Source organism: Camellia sinensis, chromosome 14 (assembly GCF_055761805.1).
Source record: "Camellia sinensis isolate YWXY chromosome 14, ASM5576180v1, whole genome shotgun sequence".
Lineage (NCBI taxonomy): Eukaryota > Viridiplantae > Streptophyta > Magnoliopsida > Ericales > Theaceae > Camellia > Camellia sinensis.
In genome coordinates, this window is record NC_138974.1 from 59,152,322 (window position 1) to 59,174,798 (window position 22,477).

Consider the following 22,477-nt stretch of genomic DNA (forward strand, 5'->3'; position numbering starts at 1 on the left):
CGAACCATTCACATTTTAGAATACTTCAAGTAGAACATGCCTGCAAAAAATTAAGTTAATCGGATATCGTTTACCTATTCGTCCACTCACATTTGTATTTATTTTAATACTTTAAATCACAATTATTATTTATTTTTGTAGATAGAAATGTGAGTGGATGGATGAACGATATCCAATTAACTTGATTTTTTGCAGGCATGTTCTACTTGATATATTCTAAAATGTGAACGGTTTAAATTATCAAAATGAGCCCCAAAATGGGCCCATTTCTCCGTACTCCGCGCAGCAGCATCTCCCATCCCCAATTGACCCAGCTGTAGTTTCAAGTATTTAATGGTTATTATTATTCATGTAACACTTGAGAGCATCTCCAACGGTAGTAGGCATTTTACTTATCTAAATATTACTATAAAGTATATATTTTATTTTGCCTATCAACTGTTTTATGTTTTTACTCCAACCATGCTCTTTATTTTAGCTATTTATTCAAATACTATTAATTTTATAGAATGCCACGTCAACAACAAAGATGGAGGGAATTGATCCTAATGATTGAATACATTTTGCCTAGCGTTGAAGGCTAGCTACATGTAGCTAGTGAATATGAGTTGAGGCAAAATGCCTAATCATATGCCTAGTGCATTGGAATTGAAAAAAGTGAATCACACTAGGCATTTTAACTAACAAGTATTATATGCCTAGTGCATTGGAGATGCTCTGACTGGAAACCATATTTGATTTTTAGTACATGATGTGTCACGTGATGATAAGCTCTGCATTAATGGATGATTATCTATAGGAGATGTCATCTCTCCTATTGGTGTTATTTGGAGTCTTTTTATTTATTTGAATCATTTATTTTATAAATTTTATTAAAAAAATAATTTATATAAAAAAATTATGTCCATTCAATAATTTATGTAATCCTATGTCTTCTCTGTTTTTTTTACTAAATATATAATCCTATCTTATGTCCATTCAATAATTATTTATTTTAAATAATGTTGGGTGAGCAAAGTTCTGTAACTCCATGTGACAAACGATACTATGCATAAAGGATACTATGTATTTTATGAAATATTTCAAAACAAAACAATACAAATGAATACGAAGAACACACCCATAAATATAATTATTGTTTTAAAAACAAAGAACACACCAATCTTTCCACTATATAATTATTGCTGTTAAAAACGACCACACCCATAAATATAGCAATTAGTTCAGCCGTTGAACGAGAGGTTGGGGGAATTTATAATAAATGAATTGAGAAAGTGCTACCGGGTTATAATCTTTCGGACTCCATCAATGCAATTGCAATCATCTGTTGGGTCTATCATTGTTTTAAAACTTGATAACTGTCAGGCACACATGCCAAAGAACGAGAAACCTTCAAAATCTTCAAGACGAATATGAATTCAATTCAGGTCAGTTTGATTGGGAGTTTGTGTGGAGGGATTGGATTATCAATTTGTAGAATCAAACTAATTTATGTTTGTATGCAACATGTCATGAGTTTAACAATCTCATGGGAGTATAAATTTCCTCCCATAGTGGGATTAGAATTTCTATGGGAGAGTTGGGATAGTTAATCCCCACACACAAATTATTGGCTAAAATAATATTTTGCCCTCCACTCTACAAAATCAATAAAATTGTATTATATATGAAAGGGGTTTTTAGATAATTTTATAAATTTATTCATAAATAATTAATATCACCTTACTAGTACACAAACAAACATATCTTTAATTTAATATAACCCCACTAATAATCTTTTCATCTAACTGATTCATCTTCCCTCAATACAAAGCATACTCATAACAAGAAAATCAATAAAGAAGCTTCCTCTCTTTTTGGGTAATTCTGAATTTTTCGTTTATGGAGTTTAACTCAAGTTTCGTCATCATCATTCACTTTGCTGCACTCTTCTTCATAGTTCACCTTCCTACAATTCTTTCTTATCTCACCCTTTGATCCAGTGAGGGGTTTAATGTCACCCATCTTAATCATTGCTGCAGCAAAATCAGAGTAGAAGGCTTCGGGATCTTTGCTATATATTCAACGAGGGATTTGCTATATTTTTCAACGAGGGGATCAGTTGATCCATCGCCGTGCAACACTTGATCAGAGTGAAGGAGTCCCTTTTGAATGATCAGGTTCTTGTAGTAGTTGTTGTCAAAAATTTTGGGACTTTGATAATCTAGAGGAGCAAAATTGTTGCCCCTATAGCCAGTACTTGGACAGTTTTCTTGCCTTCTCTTAGCAAATGAACTGTTAATGTTGGTATCGTGATAGATGCGATCTTGGAAGACGACACACCTTGCTTGCCCTATTGTGTGGGATCCTGGTTCCAGAATGAAACTATTTAGATGGTGAAACATTGGCATATATACTGTAACACTAACACTCCTCTCTTTTGTCCTATACACTCACATGGATTATGATCTAATTTTTAGTTAATTTTCAATTTACAAAATTTAGATCAATCGTGTGATTGTGAGTAATGGTATAAAGCAACAAACACTTCTTTTAAGAGAGAGAGAGAGAACCGGATAGGGCAACCATATCCTTGGTAGACAGTCCTACACGTTTGAATGTATGGATGAGTTCTTTGAGGGTAGAAGTAAAAGCTGGAAGTGCACTATCATTGGCAAGTGAAAAACTGGCTGTTTTAGAATCCCTACGTCCAAGTTTGACATCCCAAGTTGGCCCTCCAAGCTGCAACAAATAACATAAAAACAAAAATTAGAGGAATAACCAAAGACAACCAAATTATACATAATAATCTTGTAAACATGATTCTTGATACAGATGAATGGGTAGGGATGGAATCTATACTTACAATGACAGTAGAGTCACGAGCTGCGATAGTTGCAATATCAGCACATGAGACTACGCCAGGGCAAGCAGCCTCCACCTTGGACTTGATATAATCAATTACATTATATCCTCTAACGGATTTATAGTTGGGACCTGCAGTTTTCTCTCCTTTGAAAGATGAAGTGTCGTCAAGGAGTATTGACCCATCACAACCCTATAATCAAGCATGAGACAATTCCATAAGGTACAAGAAACCTCTATTAAAATATACTTTTTTGAACAAGAAGAAAATGCATATTCATATTCAACACAATGGGCGAATACTCAACGGAGGAGCTTCTAAATATGCTCACTAGATTTATGTTTATACCTATCACATTCATTATTTGGTAAATATGTTTAGAAGCTTCCATCCAATAGGGTCTTGCCAATTTCAAACAGAGTAATCTAAACATTAAGGAGATGTAAAGCCTTATACCTATCAAAAAAAATTATGCACCCAAAAAAGTTCCCAAGTTAAGCATTTAAAAAATAGTGTACATCATGTATATTCAATTAAGGTGTGGTGTAGAGCAGATTTTATGAATCTAGTACACATGCATTTCTTAATGTATTTTTTTTAAGGTACATATCATTTCTGTATGTACCACATACATACTAACTAACAGAAAAAACTAGTTTAGCATGGAATATAAGTAAACAATTGGACTAATTCAGTTAATTTTAACCCTTGCATCTTATTAGGAGGTCAGAGATTCAACACTTGCAATAGATAAGAGATAAAGGTTCTTCAATCCCCCTTTCTCTAAGTTACAATATCTACTGGAAGAAGGAAAAAAATATTGTGTTACACGTAGCAAGCATGCTTATTTTCTACCCTATGTGTTAATCATGAAGAAGAATATATATACACCACTTCGATTCAGATATATACTTGTAATAAAAAAAAATGGCATCACTAATTTCTGTGAATAAACAACAATGAAGAAGAAGAAGAATTTACGTTGACAAAGCAATCATGGAAGTGGAGGCGAAGGAGAGAAGCACCCATGCGCTTTTCCTTTGACACTGCACATTTAACCGTTGATTTCACGATACTATGTAGATTTGGACAAGTCTTAGAGTAGAATTTAGTTGAGAGTTTAGCAGAGGAGGTTGTACTACCCATTAAGAGCACAAACAACATGAATGTGACATTAATCACCATTGAAGAAGAAGAAGAAGAAGAAGAAGAAAAATATGATGATGCACAAGAAGCCATTTCTAAGTACAGTGAGAGAGAATGTGTTGAGAACATGCCACTTGCAGGATTATATACACTTACAAGGTTAGGTACCAAAGAATGTTGGTATTTTTTTTTTATTAATAATATTAGAAAAATATATTAAATTAAATAATAATGACAAAAGAAACTTTTTTTTTAATTAAATAATGAAATACAGAATAAACTACATGGAACATATTTCAAGACGGATTCACATAGATACACAAAATAATATACAAGAAATAGTTTAAATCTAAAAGTTTGAAGAATAAAAGATAAGAGACACAAATCGAAACCTGTGTAACCACAATTTTCTTAAAACAGATTCACTATCTCTTGATGGGTGCTGGAGGTACGCCGGCATCTGTTTCCCAGAATACGACAGTCAAAACCAACTAATGCAGAATCACCTTTTGAATAGATTCGGCAAACTTGATAATGACAGCATTCTCTCTTTAACAAGAACAAAAGAATGGGCTAGCAAAGAAGATAGGGAAAACAATCATCTCCAATTTTATTATGAGGACTGATTAAGACCCCCTCAAAACTCCCACCCCCACCACCCCCACACACACGTGGGGGTTGGGGATTGGGAGAGAAGAAAAAAAAAATGGAAAAATTGACCAATCAAAAGTAAAGGGGGTCGTGGGCGTGACCCCTAAAGGGGGTTCGAATCTTTTTTCTTTTATTATCTCAAAACACCATCTCATTTCCCATCAAAGATCTCTCCAAAATTATTCTACTAAGTTAGAAAGGAAAATCTCTATTTATACTTGTACGGAAGAACCTTAGCCATGAAATCTAACATCAATAGGATCATCAAATTGCCATTAGCCAAAGCCATCAAATCTAGCCATTAGAGTTAGAGTTACAAAGGTTAAAAACTCATGGTCACTAATATGGTTATCAACTCCATCAACAAAAGATGAGAGTTACGAAAGTTTAAAATTTTCATGTACTTAAAATATACAAATAAATATGTATATAATAATGTTTGAATAATTCTAACAGACGAGTCGCAAAATAGATACGGGTATTTTGTCACAATCGATCCAAACTCAGTCTAAAATATATACACAAGATAAGCCCAGCCCAAGATAGCACAACCTGACCCATGCCTTAGGCTAAGTCCAAGCATTCACATACACAAGCCTAAGCCAATGCAAGCCAAGACTAAAACTAAGTTCAAGTCCAAACCAAGGATCAAGCTCAACTTCTATTAATGCCCACTTTATGAGACAATTCTCATTCACAACCTAATGATTTCAACTCATTATTTATGTATTACAATAGTCTCACTTAAAAGAATACAAAACCACTCAGACTCACCTCAACCAATAGTTGGGTCTCACTTTAGTTTCGAATTAAAGTTGCCCGAAAAACCATTATTTTTCAACAAAGAATACATGTGCAAAAAGATGGACTATTAAGGCTATATTGTTTCATGGATTTAGAGAAAGATTTGAAAAAGGAAAGAGAAAAAATATGTGAAACCCTGATGAAATATAGTTGAAGTGTGCGAAAACTGGTCTGGATACCTGATTATCAAATATATATAGTTATATTTTATTTATATTTAACCAACTATTTTTCATTTTATTTTCAAATCTCACTCTAAATTTATGGATCAAATACTGCCTAAGAAATTTTTAAAACAAAGTGAATCACATTAACTTATGTTAAAATGTGAAAGAAATTCATTGAAGTACTATAAATTTGATATAATTATATTGAATTTCTATAAGATTTTAATTCACACAATATTTATTTTATTTTTCATTCATTAAATGGTGATTGCCATTCTTTTATATTAATATATTTTATCATATTTATTCATATACACATCATCTGTAATAGTTTTAGGTATTTTAATTTTACTAAAAGTGAAATCGATATAATTATAACAATTTGAGCAATTAATTTTAAAATTTTAGAAATAATTTTTTGATATTTATTTTCATCGAACTAATTGAAATAAAATTTGAAAAAACAAACAAACATAATAAATTTATGTGTCATTTGATCTAAAAATAATAATAAGTTAAAAACGAATTCATCAAGTCAATAGTGCAAATAAATTCACATAACGAAACGATGGCCACATATTTCTACATCAAAGGCTTCTAAAAAAAATATTAAATTAAAAATGAATTGATCAAGTCAACAGTGCAAATAAATTACATAGTAAATGAAACGATGGGCACATATTTCTACCTCATAGGCTCCATTTCTTTTACAAACAAACAATGCTCATTAAAAAAAATATTGCAAACATTTAAGATTACTATTAAAGATTGTAAACAATTTTGGCTCTTTTTAATTGGAATCCTTAAAATCAGCTCAATTAACATTACTTAAAATCGACTAAGCTACTAAGATTCGTACTGTGACTAGCTGCAAAGAGATTGTAGTGCAGCTCTTTCTTTTGTGTTTCTGTTCTTTGTTTTGGTTGTTGTTATTGTGTGAAAAATCTAGAAATCTCCTAAATATTGATTTGTGATTATGTATCAATTTTAAGCAGTAAATAACAATCCCAATCAAACAATCAAGACAAATCGACACAACGATTTTACGTGAAAAAACCACAATTGGACAACTCCAATTGTGATAAAAAAATCACGGGCAACAGCCACAAAACAATCAACTAAGAAGATATAAAGGAATTACAGAGGTATACTCTCAATTACCTAGCGAATCCACGCCCGAATTGAACCAGCCTCTATGTGTCTCTTCCAACCCCGTCTTCATGTCGGAATTGTCTTGACGATGAGCCACTCCAGAATCCACCAAAGCTTCAGGCTCAAATTCTTCAGAATCCACCGAAGAACAATTCTCTCTTTTGTATAGAATGAACAGGCAAACCTTTGATGTATTCTTCTTAACCCATGAGTTGAATACTCAATTAAACATTAAAGAAAACTAGCAAAATACCCCTAGATATAAACCTTAATATCCAAAAAGTAAATCTGGAGCAGTAATCCTAAAATTTGACAGAAACACATACTTATAGAAATCTGAATTGCGATGCTCGCTCGAGCGAAGACTCTCTTGCTCGAGCGAGGAACCAAAAACGCGTGTTTTCCATAAGTGGCTTCGCTCGAGCCAAACAACCTGCGCTCGAGCGTAAAATCATCATTTTCAGGTTTTTTGCTAGACGCAACCTTCGCTCGAGCAAGAACTCCTTCGCTCGAGCGAGCAAGGGCGGGCATGCAACTTCGAATGCAATTTTTCATTTTGCTTTGGGGGCACTGCCCCTCGACCCCGCCTGGGCGCTGCCCCGAACCCGCTAAGGGGCGCTACCCCCGGGACCCCTGCGAGCTGACCGAGCAGCTCGATCCCCGTCATAATCAGCGAAGTGGCAATCTTGAAAGCATTAACATCACAAACTTCTCTGCAAGGCACAATTCGGGTTGGATTCGCATCTAAATACTCATAGCCTCACTGAAATAAAATGTGCAAAAATAAGTACAACTAAAAGGAGTTTTGTCAAATGGGATTGCCAAGAATAAAACCTAACATTGTGGTTGGATTCTCTCCAACGGTGTGGTACTAGCAAATTGGACTTGTTAGTTGGTGTCAACCTAATTAGAACTGGCTACTATATTTTTGATACTTTTTGCACCTCTATCTTTATTGACGTGGGTCATTATAAGTGTATTGCTTGATTAGTATCAATAAAGATTTCTTTGGCCATTTCAAAATAAATAATACTTAAAATTAGAACAAAAATAACGCATTTTATGGTTGATTATAGGCCTCGTTTGTCAATAGGTGATTTTAGTTAAAAAATTACTATAAATTGTAATATCATTGTCTCTATTTTTTTACATGTATTTTTATAAAAAATAAATAAATAATTTATTAAAATAACTAATTTCCAAACAAACCTTAAAGTTTTAAAACTTTATAATTTTATAAGCTCAATTGAACAGATAATTATTACTCAGCTTGACTTAAGTGACTTGATGGGGGTTTCAAACTTGTCAGCCATAGCCCTATGTTCGATAGTTTGGAGGCAGAGTTTACAAAACTTGAAATCCTATCAGCTATCAAAGAGTGTGATGGCAACAAAGCTCCAAGACCAGATGACTTTAATTTATTTTATTTTCAGATGTTTTGGAAGCTTATTAAGGGTGATGTGGTTCAATTTATGAAGGATTTCCATAAAAATGGAAGTCTGGTAAAAGGCATCAATAGCTCTTTCATAACATTCATTCCGAAAAAGGAGAACTCTATGGAACTAGTAGATTTTAGACCAATAAGTCTGGTGGGCTCACTGTATAAGATCCTAGCTAAGGTACTTACTAGTAGATCGAAGGCTGTCTTACCTAAAGTTATCAGTGAAGCACAGTCAGCATTTTTGGGTGGTAGAAATATACTTGATGGAGTCTTGATTGCCATTGAGGTAATGGACTGTTGGAAGAATGTAGACGTCCCCGAACGCCCCGGGAGGGAATCCCGTTCTGTTCATTTGGGCTCACTACAGTTCAGGACCCAAATTTGTCATGGTTCTAAATTTGAACCAAAGAGTCCAAATCCGGCAAATCGTTTTTGAAAACAGATTTTTTGTAAAGAAGCGCCAAACATGGACTGCTTTTCCAGATATAGAGTCGCCACCTAAATATTTTATTGGGGAAATTTAGGAAACCCTGACTCGTTTGCCTAAGGCCACGTGTCCGTCATCGCCAAAGTTGCCTCGACTCGGGAACTTGGGTACGATTGAGGAAGGTCAGCTATGAGCACCCCCTCTCGCCCGATCAAAGATCGGCCTCTACTAACCATGATATCTAGTTTTGAAAACATTATGCGTTTTTATTCCGATTAATTAGCTAATCTTACTATGTGATGCGCACAACACAAAAGTATAGACTAGATCGCCTAATTTGGAACAAAGCATCGCATATTCGTTTGTTTGGAAATTGGTTTGAAATTTGCTACTCGCAAGTAGGCTAAAACATGAATTTCGATGAGTTGTTCCAACTCAAACAATCCAACCTTCACCCACAGGCATTCAGGTTGATATATCACATAAGCATATAGCCACGTGGTAAGCATGCTGTCATGTTAACACTTACACTCATGCAAGAATGCTAAAACATAAATGCTTACCGAGTACTCCAAGCCAAAACAGAAACTAGTTAATAATCATATGCATGATCCTAGTTCATGTTAAGATGGCTAATGCAACACATGCAAGATGCAACTACAATAGGCTCGACTATTCTAAGATGGCATATGATGATGCTACAACTAACACGTATTCAACTTAGAATTGAAATACAATGCAGTTAGTATGATGCGCCGAGCCCGGTGCATGCAATACTGATGAATGAATGCACGTATGCATAACATAAGGTATGCTAAGTTAAATATGCCCTAATACTAACCATTGAAAGTAGTTAAGTAAAAGGAAGAGAGAAGTGGGGGTTGGAAGACATACACACACTCACACACACTTATTACACAATTGCCCTCGCTTGGAGGGTCCGAAAGAATAATACAAACCGCCGCAGCTCTGCCTCAGAATGCGTGGATGATGCATGCTCGATTTGCCTTGCCCGGAAGCCCGCTGCCATGCCATTGTTGCCTCTGTTTGCACTGTCCTATACCTCTGAGGACTGTGAAAACCCTGGAGATGCCTCTGAATTGCTCCTTGAGCATTGTGAGATGCCACCGACCAAGGCATAAGATCACCGGCCATTGATAAATGGTCATCGACCAATTGTTGAGCCATCGGCTAATTATTTTTGGTCGGTCGGCACTGTAGGTAGCCGGTCGGCCAAATCTTCTTGCAGAATCCCGTTTTGACTGTAGCAGAGGGCAGACAAGGCATGGAATGGAATTTTCAAGCAAATATGTGCGTGTCCACTCTCCCTATCATGTTATGGACTCAAAGGGGTGTGGACCTCGGTACTCGGGCCACTAATCACGCATTTTGATGCATGATGGCCAAAAGTACCAAGCTTGCAAGTCAATGTAATGAATGCAACAAAAACACATAAGTGCTACATGCCCTATCATGTTGAGATCAAAGGCATCTGCGACCGAGGATTGAGACATGTTTCGTTACTTTGAGTACGAACACATTTAATTCCTCATGCTTGGTTTGACACCCCAAACCAAGCAAAATGTAATGCATGTATGCAACGTGGCTCAAGTATGTACATGATGCTAAGGTACAAAACATGCCAAATGCAATGTAACCTATCATGCAAGTGTGCAATGTGCCAAGCATACAATGCTACAATGCAACCTAGATAGGCAACTAGGCAAAGTGATAAGCATGTAACAATGTACTAACTACAAGGATGCAACAATCATACAATGTAATGAGCATGCTACAAGATGCAAATGCATGATCCATGGATCTACACTAAGATGGAGGAACCTCAGCCACACCCTAAAATAGTGGCCAAAAGTACTAAAATGATGATGTCAATCATGCAAAATAAACATGCAAACCAATGAGCCTAAGGCTAAGGTATGAAAGGCAAGTTTCAAGAGCACTCACATGATGACAAACATGGATGCTTGACTAACATATTAAGCTCTGAAAATGTATAGAGGATGATGCCAAATCAACCATGTCATGCAAGTAAGGCATGCAACCATGACCAAAACTTGAAGCCAACAAAGGGGTCCAAACCATAGCTATGTCAACCAAATCCCAAAGGACCAAAATGACTTAAAGCAGTCCTAAGGCACTCCAAAACAAGACTAAAGCATGCATAGATCATGGTCAAGACATGCTAAGAAATGGATGCAAAACAAAGGGGGATTTAGGGCCACAAAGAGGGCACTCTGTTACAACCACCCCAACCACACGTGGCATGGACTAACCAATGCAAAATCAGAGTTTTAACATGCAAAATAAGCCCCCAAAACCCACTGATATGGCAGCCCAAAGACTAAACATTGTATCATACACAATGACCAACTCTTGAGGCATAAAACTACAACACTTTCAAGCATTGAAAGAGAGCCAAATGCAAGTGCACAAGCATGGATTATGGACTGAAATATGGTCTCCAATGATGCCAAATCATGAGAATAAACTAAGTAAAGCATGCTAATGACCCACACACTCAAGGCTCACAAATCAAAATACAAAGGGGCTATACCAAACATGATCAAATCAATACTCAACAAACCTCAAGCACGATGAAATATAACCAAAAGCTTCACAAAGCTAGGCAAAAATATGCAAGCATGATGGTCTAATGGCAAGATGCATTTCTAGGCAAAATAGAGGAATACAAGGCAAGTATATTATGCATGCAAGGGGGCATTAATCCGACCAAAAACAGAGGTATATTATGACCAAATATCACCCAAAAACCTCTGAAATGGAGCCAAAAACAACTAAGCATGCATGCTACCCTTATGAGCCAAAAACATAAACAAATGAGACACAAAGGGAGAGGGGTGTCCCTCCCCTATGCAAGACCTCAAAATCTCTTCTTTACCACTGAAAATCTTCTGGATTTCAGTGGTGAGAAGGCCAATGCACAAAGGTTCCCAAAGCTCAACAAAGAAAGCACAAAAAGGGCCAAACAAGGCCTAAGAGGGGGAGGTCGACCCCCAACACCAAAATAACCTTAATGAAGCATCTTAAACATAAAAAAATAGAATTTTTATATGTTATACACAAAGCTCAAAACAGCATGCAAAGGGGGTTAAAATCTAGTGCAAGAATGGGGAATATAAAGCAATAGTGTTACTCTTGGAGAGCACTTCAAGAACAGCAAGTTCAGCCCCCTTCTTCTGATCCAAACCAGCTCAAAACTCCAAGAACAAACTCTCAAGACCTCAATAACCCAAGTATGGTGTAATACTAGGTGCCTTAGTGCAAAACTAAGAACAAAACACCCTTTTAAGCCCTCTAACACACACAAATGAAGAGAGAGAGGGAGATATAGAGAGAGAGTAATGTATATATGCTATATAACTCTGATTTTGCTAAACCTCCTCAAAGGAGGAGGGCGGCCTCCATATATAGAAACGGCAAAGGCCTAAACTTCCAAGAGAAGCAAAACAAAAAGGGTCAAGGCTTCTTAAAGAAGCTAAGGCAAAGGGGGCAAGGCTTCCTGAGAAAGCTGAGATAGGGGTCCAAGCTTCTTGAGGAAGCTAAGACAAAGGTCCAAGCTTCCTCAAGAAGCTAGACCAAAAGGGTCCAAAGGGTGCAAATTCCTCCATATACATGTATGGAGGACAGGTCCGTGCACTCCAGGTGGCACAGCTGGCATGCATAATGCTTGAAAAAGGCAAAAAGGTGGTACCGGCCAGAAAAGGTTAAATATCAGGGTGTTACAACTTGTATGCTTACCAAGAATTTTTTGGAGTGACAAAAACGTAATCTAAAAATTGAATCTAACTTCCCTAAGATGGCTTCCCCCAATAAAGAAGGGTAAAAATGTCCACCAAATCATACCAAAAATTAAAATAAGATCTCACGGTAAAATTTTCATAACAAACAAGACCTATCAGTGTATTAGAAAATTCATAAGATTGATTAGAATAACTGAACGTTAGCTAAAATAATTTTTTGTTTAAAAAAAATAATAGTAATAATAATGTTAATAATAGTGTCGTCACTGATAAGCTACTTAAGCTACCCATTGATCAAGCTGGACTTAATGATCACGATGGACAGACACATCAGTTATAGCTCCAGACACATCAGCTGCAGCTCAAGTCACACATGCCAAAGCTAGATACAAGACAGACAACAGCCGAATGAGCTGCAGCTTCAGTTACAGTCTTGTAGTCTACTGCAGCTCAGTTAGCCGAAGCTTGAAGTTTGTTAGTCTATTAGAACTAGAGTTAGATAGTGGTTATGGTTAGGTTAGTTAGTAGTTATGGTTAAGAGATTGTATCACATGTATATATATGATGGAAGATCTTTGTAATGTGTTGTTGAATAAAGTATATCACAATTTCTTTATGGTATCAAAGCTATAGGCTCCTACGAGCAGAGATCCTTGGAGATTGTTCTATGGCTACTTCAAACCCTATACCTCCACCAACCTCCATGTTTATACCTCAAACACTTCAAGTTCTTCGCATTCTTCTGCATCACCTACAAATCTTACACTGTTGATTTCAAATCTGAATGCCTCTGTGCCTATAAAGCTTGGATCAACTAATGACATTGTTTGGAAGAGTCAACTACACAACATCTTGAAAGCTACGAAGCTTCTTGGATTTGTTAATGGTATATAGAGGTATGTCCCTCATCTATTATCCTCTTAAAGAATTCCATTTGTTTATTTTACAACCAGAGGCAACTATAGAGGAGTCATAGAGGTTCTTTTTGAGGCACAGGTTCCTCCAATTTTTTTAGAGGTCGAGAAAGTGGTAGATTTCAAGAAAGTTCACAGAGTGCTCATTCTTTCAGAGGAGGAAGTCAATATCAAAGAGGTAGGTCAAACACTAATGCTATGGTCTGTCAGATTTGTGGAAAACTAAACCAAACTACCCTAGATTGCTGGTACAGATGGACTCATCTTTTCAGAATAATCAACATCCTTCATCTTCTACCTATACATCTTCTTCTACACATCAACTCACTCCTAAGGCTTATGTTGCTTCAGCCCCAGCCTCATCTGTAGCCTCAGCACCTTCATTTTCTTCTAACTGGTTTCTTGACTTTACTGCAACTAGTCATATGACTAATCGTCTCACTAATCTCCCCTATTATCAACCTTATCCAGGCCAAGATCAAGTTGCTATTGGTGATGGCACCACCCCTACCTATCACTCGCACTGGTAATGGTTTCCTTCCAACACCTACATTTCCTTTTTATCTTAACAGCATACTTTATGTTCTTTCTATTTCATCCAATTTGGTTTCAGTCCATCAATTAGCTAAAGGACAATGACTATTCTGTTACGTTTGATGCCAATTCTTTTCTGATCCAGGATAAGACTACTCAGAGGGTGCAGTATAGAGGTCCTTATGCTCATGGTCTCTATCCTCTTTCTTCATCATCTTCTTCTGCACCTTCTTCTGCACCTGCTTGCCTCTCCTATATAAGGAAGTCTACTTCAAACTGGCATTTTCGACTAGGCCATCCTTCTTCTAAGAAGTTTCATCATATTATGGCTCATGATCAATTAATGACTCAAACTTCTATACATAGTAATAATAGCTCTAGTCTGTGTGAACATTGTTATGTGTCCAAAAGTCACAGATTACTTTTTGCTTATCTAATTCTTCTATTGACTAACACTGATGTTTAGGGTTCCTTTTCTTCTTCTTGTTCAGGTTATAAATACTATGTTCTATTCATTAATGATTTTAGTAAGTTCACTTGGATTTTTCCCCTTCATTATAAGAGTGAGGTTTTTTCCAAATTTCTGGAATTTAAAGCCTTTGTTGAAACACAATTTACTACTAAACTTCAGATTTTGAAGAGTGACAATGGGGGTGAATATCTCAGTCTTCCATTTCAAAATTTTCTCAAACAAAAAGGCATTGCTCACCAGTTAACTTGTCCTCATACACCTGCTCAAAATGGTGTAGCAGAAAGAAAACATAGACATTTACTTGAAACCATCATCACTTTCATGCATCACTCTTCCATGCCCTTGATTTACTGGTTTGATGCCCTTGCTACTGCAGTCTTCTTGATCAATAGATTACCTACTATTAAACTGAAAATCACACTCCATTTGAAGTCTTATGCACCAAAAACCAGATTATTAGTTTTTAAGAGTCTTTGGTGTTACCCTTGGCACAAGCCCTATACTTCACATAGGCTTCAACCTAGATCTATACCCTGTGTGTTTACAGGCTATCAACCCTTTACTAAGGGCTATGGGTGTCTTGACCCTATCACTCATAAAGTCTATGTGTCTAGACATGTTACGTTTGATGAGTCTATTTTGCTTTCGAAATAGCATCATCTAGCTCCTCTTCTTCACCTGATTTTCCCACTCTAGTTAATTTTTTCTTATCTTTTTTTCTTCAATCTTCATCATCTCCTTCTTCTTCTTCCCAGATTGCTCCTACAACACATGTTTCTCCCGTTTCTCATTTCCTACATTGTCCTTATGCTCCTATCTCTTTTTCTTCTCCAGTTTCCTCTCACTCAGTTATTTCTATTTCTCACTCCCCTCCTATATCTGTAGCAGCTCAACCTCTCATATATGCTCCCTCTCAGGTGCTTTCTTCTTCTTCTCAGGTGCCTATTTCCTCTCTCTATTTTGATCTTCCTTTAGTACCCTCTTCTCACACTCATTCCATGATCACTAGGTCCAAGAGTAAGTGTCCTACTACTTCTTCTTCTTCTTCTTCTCTTTGTCTCTTTGCTTCTGCAGATCACAGCGAGCCACAGACTTACCAAGCAGTTGCTTAGTCTCCAGCTTGGCAAGCTACTATGTTAGATGAATATTAGGCCCTTAAGAGACAGGGTACTTGGTCATTGGTATCTTTCCCACCTGGTAAACAAGCTATTGGATGCAAATGGGTTTTTAGGCTTAAGAGAAACTCAGATGGTTCTATTGCTAGGCATAAAGCCCGACTGGTTGCTAAAGGATTTTTGCAAACTAAGGGAGTCAACTATTATGAAACATTTAGTCCTATTCCTAAACAACCCACAGTCAGGGTTCTTTTATGTTTAGCTCTCCGTTATCATTGGCCTATTAAACAACTTGACATTTCTAATACCTTTCTTCATGGCATTCTTGAAGAAGAAGTCTATATGCATCAACCCCAAGGTTTCATTATGTTACTCATCCATCTCTTGTTTGCAAATTGAACAAAGCCCTCTATGGCTTAAAACAAACTCCAAGAGCTTGGTTCTCAAACTTTTCTTCTTTTCTTCTTTCCCATGATTTTATCGCTTGCCACTGTGACTCTTGTTTGTTTGTTAAGCACACTTCTACTTTCATTACTATTCTACTTGTTTATGTTGATGATATTCTTCTCACTAGCAGTGATCCTCTTTATATCTCCACTCTTGTTCAACATATGCACTATGCCTTCTCTATGAAAGAATTAGGCCTCCTCAATTACTTCCTTGGCATTTTTGTTGTTTTTTCTTTTTCAGGCTATATTTTGTCTCAGCAAAAATATGCTTCTAAAATCTTAACAAAAGCTGGTATGAGTGATTGTAAGCCTTATTCTTCTCCTATGGCTACTAAGGTTGTTAATTTAGAGATTGATTCTCATTTTTCTCAGCCCAGTCTTTATAGAAGCTTAGCGGGTGCTCTTTAATACCATACTCTTACTCGACCAGATCTCAGATTTACTGTCAATTATCCGTGTCAGTTTTTACAAAACCCTTTGAATAGTCATTTTGCAACAGTTAAAAGACTCCTCAGGTATCTCAACAGCACATTGAGTCATGGCTTGCATTTTATGTCTGACCCTCTTGTTCTTAATGCTTTTTCAGACTCAGATTGGGCTGGTAGTGCTCTTGATAGACAATCTACTATAGGGTATTGTTTGTTTCTTGGTCCTAACTTAGTTTCTTGGTGTGCTAAGAACAAACCACTCTTTCCAGATCTTCATTTGAGGCTTAATATCGAGCGTTAACTTAGGTCTCTGCTGAGTTGAGCTGGCTTGGCATGCTTCTTGCTGAACTTCATGTCTTTGTGACTATTCCTACTCTATAGTGTGATAACTTATCTGTCATAGCCTTGGCTCATAATCCAGTATTTCATGCTAGGACAAAGCACATTGAGGTCGATTACCATTTTGTCTGATAGAGAGTTGCTACCAAGAAGCTTGTCATTTGTCACATTGCCTCTACTGATCAAATTGTAGATATTCTTACTAAACCTCTCTCTGTCTCTCAGTTTTAATATCTTCAGAGCAAACTTCAAGTCCTTCCATGTTCCCAAAGTTTGAGGGGGACTGATAAGCTACTTAAGCTACCTAATGATCAAGTTGGACTTAATGATCACGATGGACAGACACATCAGTTGCTACTCGAGACACATCAGTTGCAGCTCAAGTCACACATGCCAAAGCTAGATACAGGACAAACAGTAGCCGGATGAGCTATAGCTTCAATTAGCCAAAGCTTGAAGTTTGTTAGTTTGTTAGAACTAGAGTTAGATATTGGTTATAGTTAGGTTAAGTGGTTAGTAATTATGGTGAAGAGATTGCATCACATGTATATATATGATTGAAGATCTTTGTAATGTGTAGTTGAATAAAGTAGATCACAAGTTCTTTAATCACTACCCAACCTAGCAACTTTGAAGTTGCCGACCTAGTTTCGGAGAAAATCCGGTTGCCAACCCGATTGTGGAAAAAAGGATTGTATATTATTATTGTTTAAAAATCAAGACGTTATAACTTGGTATGCTAATCAAGAGTTTTTTGGAGTGTAACATTAAAGTGACGGAAACGTGATCTAAAAATTGAATTTGACTTCCCTAAGATGGTGTCCCCTAATGAGGAAAGATAAAAATGTCCACCAAATCATACCAAAAATTAAAATAAGAACTCACGATAAGATTGTCATAACAAACAATACCTATCAATATATTAGAAAATTTATGAGACTGATTAGAATAACTAAACATTAGCTGAAATAATTTTTTATTTAAAAAATAATATTAATTAGTTTGTTTAGTTTTAGTTTTCAGAATTTACTTTTCAAAATTTTCTACTTTTTATTTTTCGTATTTTTTGTTTTCACTAAAATTTTTAATATTTTAAGCAATTTTTTTAATTTTTAGACACACCTAACATAAATACATTAAAAAAGTATAATATTTGTAGAAAAAAAATTTAAAAATTTCACTAAATACCAAAAATATAATATATATATATATATATATATATATATATATATATATATATATATAAATTCAGTACATTTTTTATATTTTTATATATTTATTAATTTTTTAAAATATTTTTTCACAAATATTTTATTATTTAAATACATCTAAATAAGATGTATTTAAAAAAGTAAAAAAATTACTTAAAATTTTAAAAATATTAACTAAAAACAAAAAAATAAAAAAAATTCAATTTTCAAAAAATTAAAATCAAACCGACTGAATAATGTCAGACACTACCTGACCCGGCAGCTTTGAAATTGCCGACCCTGTTGCGGAGAAAATCCGAAACGTGAGTTCTCTGGCATCCATGTATTCCCGCACAGCAACCTGGCGCGTGAGCACGTGTCATCTTCTCCACGATGGCGACACCAGAGTTGGGAGGATTGGACGCTTCGCTGGTTCAACTCACCAGCGATCATCAACACAACTCTTTCAGACTCCTCGACCACACTGATTCATCTCTTTCACCACGTACATATACACATACACATACACATTTCTATTCCATTCATATTCTCTCTAAGCTAGGGTTTCGTATTCGTAAAGTGACCTCCCTACTTGATGAGTCTCTATGTTTGTAATTGTAAATCAAAACACAAAACATACAGCGGAATAAAATGTTTAGATCATACCTTTTTTTGATCTGGAACCTCGTGGATAAATCACGTGCTTCCTGAATCTAGTCAATCAACCCAGCAGTGAAGTGATATTACAATATTGAATATCACCCACACAAACCACAGTGCAAATGGCTTTGATCGTTATTTTTGGGAGAGAGTCAGTATATGGGTAGAAACAGATCATACGTTGTTTCTCTCTTGGTTACCCATAACCATATATCAGATATATAATATATTATTATATCTAACCATATCAGTTAAAACTGATAATATCTGTATCTTGAGTGGTTATCCTAAATAGGTTTGAATTCAATTTCAAAACCTATTTGGATAGGATTCCAAATTCAAATTCAAATAGTCATGCCACATGGGCGCCCATTACTAACAGTAATTTTGTGACCAAACAGAGAGAGCGAAGAAAGATGCGATTAGAAGCGCGATCCGTGTTTCGGATCTGTAGGTGGATGCTGCCACCATCATGAGATTCGTCAAGCAGACCGATCGGTGGCTTGCCGCTTCTCATGCTATCAACACTGCCATCAAGGTCCCTCCAATATCATCACCACCACTTTTTACCAATTATATAGCAAGGTTTTGTTAGATTAAAACTGGAATTGGAGTTAGTTTCACCTAGAGAAAATTCTTGGATGATTAGAGCCATATGCTTTTCAATCATAGATTGAAGAATGGTCATTACCATTTGCTTAGTTTTATGGCCACTTCTGCTGGTCTACAATGCTTGAGGTAGTTTAAGCATTATGCTCTATTTTGTTCACTATAATGAAGTGAAATCGCATAATAATGATTTTATCAAAATGTACATTCTCATGTTTGATCTTCTAAAAAAAAATGGATAAAATATATATTACAAATAGAATCATCAGCAATCATTATTGTAACGGAATGACAATGTCCTTCCATTCCAATCCACATTCATTTCAATGTACCAAACGTTGCCCAAGTGTTACTTGGTGTGTGCTTTTTGCTGTGGGATTAGTGAAAGCCTCTTGATATTGCTAGATGTGTCCACTCTATACAATATTATTCGTTTTGGGCTAAGCCCACAAGGCTTTAAAACGCATATAAGTTACTCGACACATGCGTCACTAGGCAATGTGAGATTTGGCACTGTGGTCCAATAGACTACTCCAACACTTTGGATACGGAAATGAAATTTTGTTTTTCTTAGCACTTGTTCGACATGAGTGCACGGTAGGGTTGAAATTATTGAGTTCATTCCATTAGATTTGTGGCTTTGAAGGCACTGCTATCATGAAAATACATCCTTGAAGGCAATGGTGAACACAATGGGCTTATTCCTTCATAATGCATGAAAATGAACACAATGTCTAAAATCGTAATTTGCAATGCGTGAAAATCAGTATCAGTCTGGAATTGTTTGTTTGTAGCTAAGAGAATCTTCATATATTGATGACTAGGTGTGTTATGAAGCTTGTGACAAGCTCCTTATTCCTTACTTTTTGCATGAACTAGAACCTGGAAAGTTTTGTAAATCAGTTAGCAGAGTTTTGAAAGAGATTACAGAAATTTGGTGTGGATTTAGCTTGCACAGGAAATTGGAGATTTTGAGAACTGGATGAGGACCATGGAATTCGATTGTAAAAGCGTTAGTGTTGCAATATACAACAAGCATAATCTTATAGCACTACAAGAAAAGTGGTCTGTAACGGCGCTTGAATCAAGACGTTTTAAAAAACGTTGTGGTATACTGAATAGTCAACACGTTTTTCAAGGCGTCATGCTCGCCGTATTTAACTTAATAGACATTGAACCCCATTCCAATTACAAAATAACACAAAATCTCTCTCATACACGGCTCTTCTTCATTGAACTCGATCTCTCTCTCTCTCTCACAAATCGCAGATCCGAACTCGATCTGATCTCTCTTGCATTTTGTTAGATCTATTCTTGCTCTAGCTTTTCTTCATCGAACTCAAACTCGATCTCTCTCGCAAATTGCAGATCCGAAATCGAACAAGAAAGTCTATCAATTTAATTGGTGTTTGATTTCTTTGTAGGTGGCGATGAAATGTAGAGATCAGTTACATGAACTTGTAAAGGAAGAGATTGAGAAGAGGGATTCGAGTATGGAGGAGTGGAAGATCGTGATGGTGAGAAGCTTCAATCGCATGGACAATGAGGTGATTGCAAGGAACGACAGCGTTCTGCGCACCGAGAAATATCGATCCGTTGTTGAAGGATCTGAGTGAGAAGAAGCAGAGCTTCCGGCGGAACGTGGTGTCACTGGCGGTGGAGCACAAGGAGGTCCGAAGCCGTCTCGCTTCACAGGTGCAATCATTGGCTCTTCAAACCGTAACAAGACAGGCATGTGAATTTGTATATTTGTTTATATGTTTCTATGTATATTTGTTTGCATCTGTGTACTTTGGAAATAAAATAATTTCATTTCACCTTTTTGTTCTTCTCTGTAAAGTGATGTTCTTTGTGGGACCTTCTCTAATTTTGTGTATTTTTGGGTTTTTATTATTATTTTTTTCCCTAGGCAGAGGCCAAAGCTAAGAAGATGGAGGATGAGATGTATAGATTACAGGAGAGCTTAGAGGAGAGAAATTGCAGCTTCAAGCATCAACATCTACTGCTGGGAAGGTATGATTTTGCTCTGTTTTCTTTTTATGCACTTGATTACATAGCTTTCTCTTGATTTCTCTTAATTCCATGATTTGGTTATACAATTGTACTGTCTATTGTGTCAATTTCGTTATTATAATTTTAATTGCATCAATTCAGTGTATCAATTTACACACCATATACTTCATCGTGATGTCAAGGTTAGTTGCCTCTCTATGTGATTTGTAAAGTTTTAAGTGAAGTGTTATATCTCTGAAATCTCAATGGTTGTTCTGTACTACTGATGTTTCACACTTGCTTCAATGTTCGAATAAATTTCTGACAAAAGATCAGGACATAAGCCTAGGTAAATGAAGTCTTACCTTATTCCTGCCATTCCTGACTGCACCTTTATAATTTTGTTAATGATAATTTTGTGTTATTTTATTAGAGGTATTAAAATATATTTGGTTGCAGGTGATTTTGGTCTTGCTAAGATGTTGACTTCCGATGATCTTGCTTCCTCTGTGAGTATCTAAAATCATTGTTTTAGCTTCATGTCTGTTCTTCTGTATAGTCTAAATCGATCATCCGTTTCTTATATTATATGCTAACAGGGGATGCATGTTGCTAGTTAGGTTGGCTGCACAAATCCTGTTTCTTATCAGCTGTGTGTGATATCTCTCTTTCCCTTCTATTGTAATTAATTTTCCTTTATTGCCAATAAGAGTATCCTGGAAAAATTCTTTAAAGTCTGATATATATATATACTACCCCCATGGAACATCTGTAGAAAGGCCATAAAAATAAGAGGCTTTGCTTATAAGTTATATCGTTTAGGCAGTGGTAAAATTAGTGGTAAGCTAGCAACATTGCCACTGATGAAAACTTGTCAATAATTTTCTTGGTGGAATTCTTACATTTTCCTTTGTAATCTCAGTAAATGGACCTATCAAATGGACCTATCATGAACCGGCAGCCAATCTCGGTTAGAAACATCACCCCTGCAATTGTCAAAGTTGTAAGACTCATAACTTCTTTATTTATTTATTTTTTGCTTGCTACAAAAAAATAAAGGTGGTTTGCAAACTATACCCAATTGACTGAAGTTTACAACAAATACAAAAAAAAAGGTATGGAATCTTTCAATCACTCCATTTTTTGGGGGGTTTTTGCTTTGTCTCTAAAAGTATATAATAACCGGAATAATCTCTTTATATTTGTGTAAACTTTTCAATTAATTATGAAATACACTCATAAAGTTTTAAGTTTTTACTTCAATTTTACATTTTCACTCATCTTTTATGTTTTCATCTGTGTTGGGTGGTATATGCCCCTATATAAAACCCCATAGGTGTTAAAATATTCATATACATGA

The 22,477-nt window shown here is 36.0% G+C and overlaps 1 pseudogene across 1 annotated transcript; it reads right to left on the reverse strand.

The window, feature by feature from the left end:
• Positions 1-1,728: 1,728 nt before the first annotated feature.
• LOC145807444 (peroxidase P7-like) lies at positions 1,729-4,121 on the reverse strand (annotated as a pseudogene). Its single transcript, XR_014350547.1, has 4 exons — positions 3,827-4,121; positions 2,846-3,037; positions 2,553-2,721; positions 1,729-2,347 (listed from the first exon to the last, which is right to left on the reverse strand). The product of XR_014350547.1 is annotated as a peroxidase P7-like (transcript).
• Positions 4,122-22,477: the final 18,356 nt, after the last annotated feature.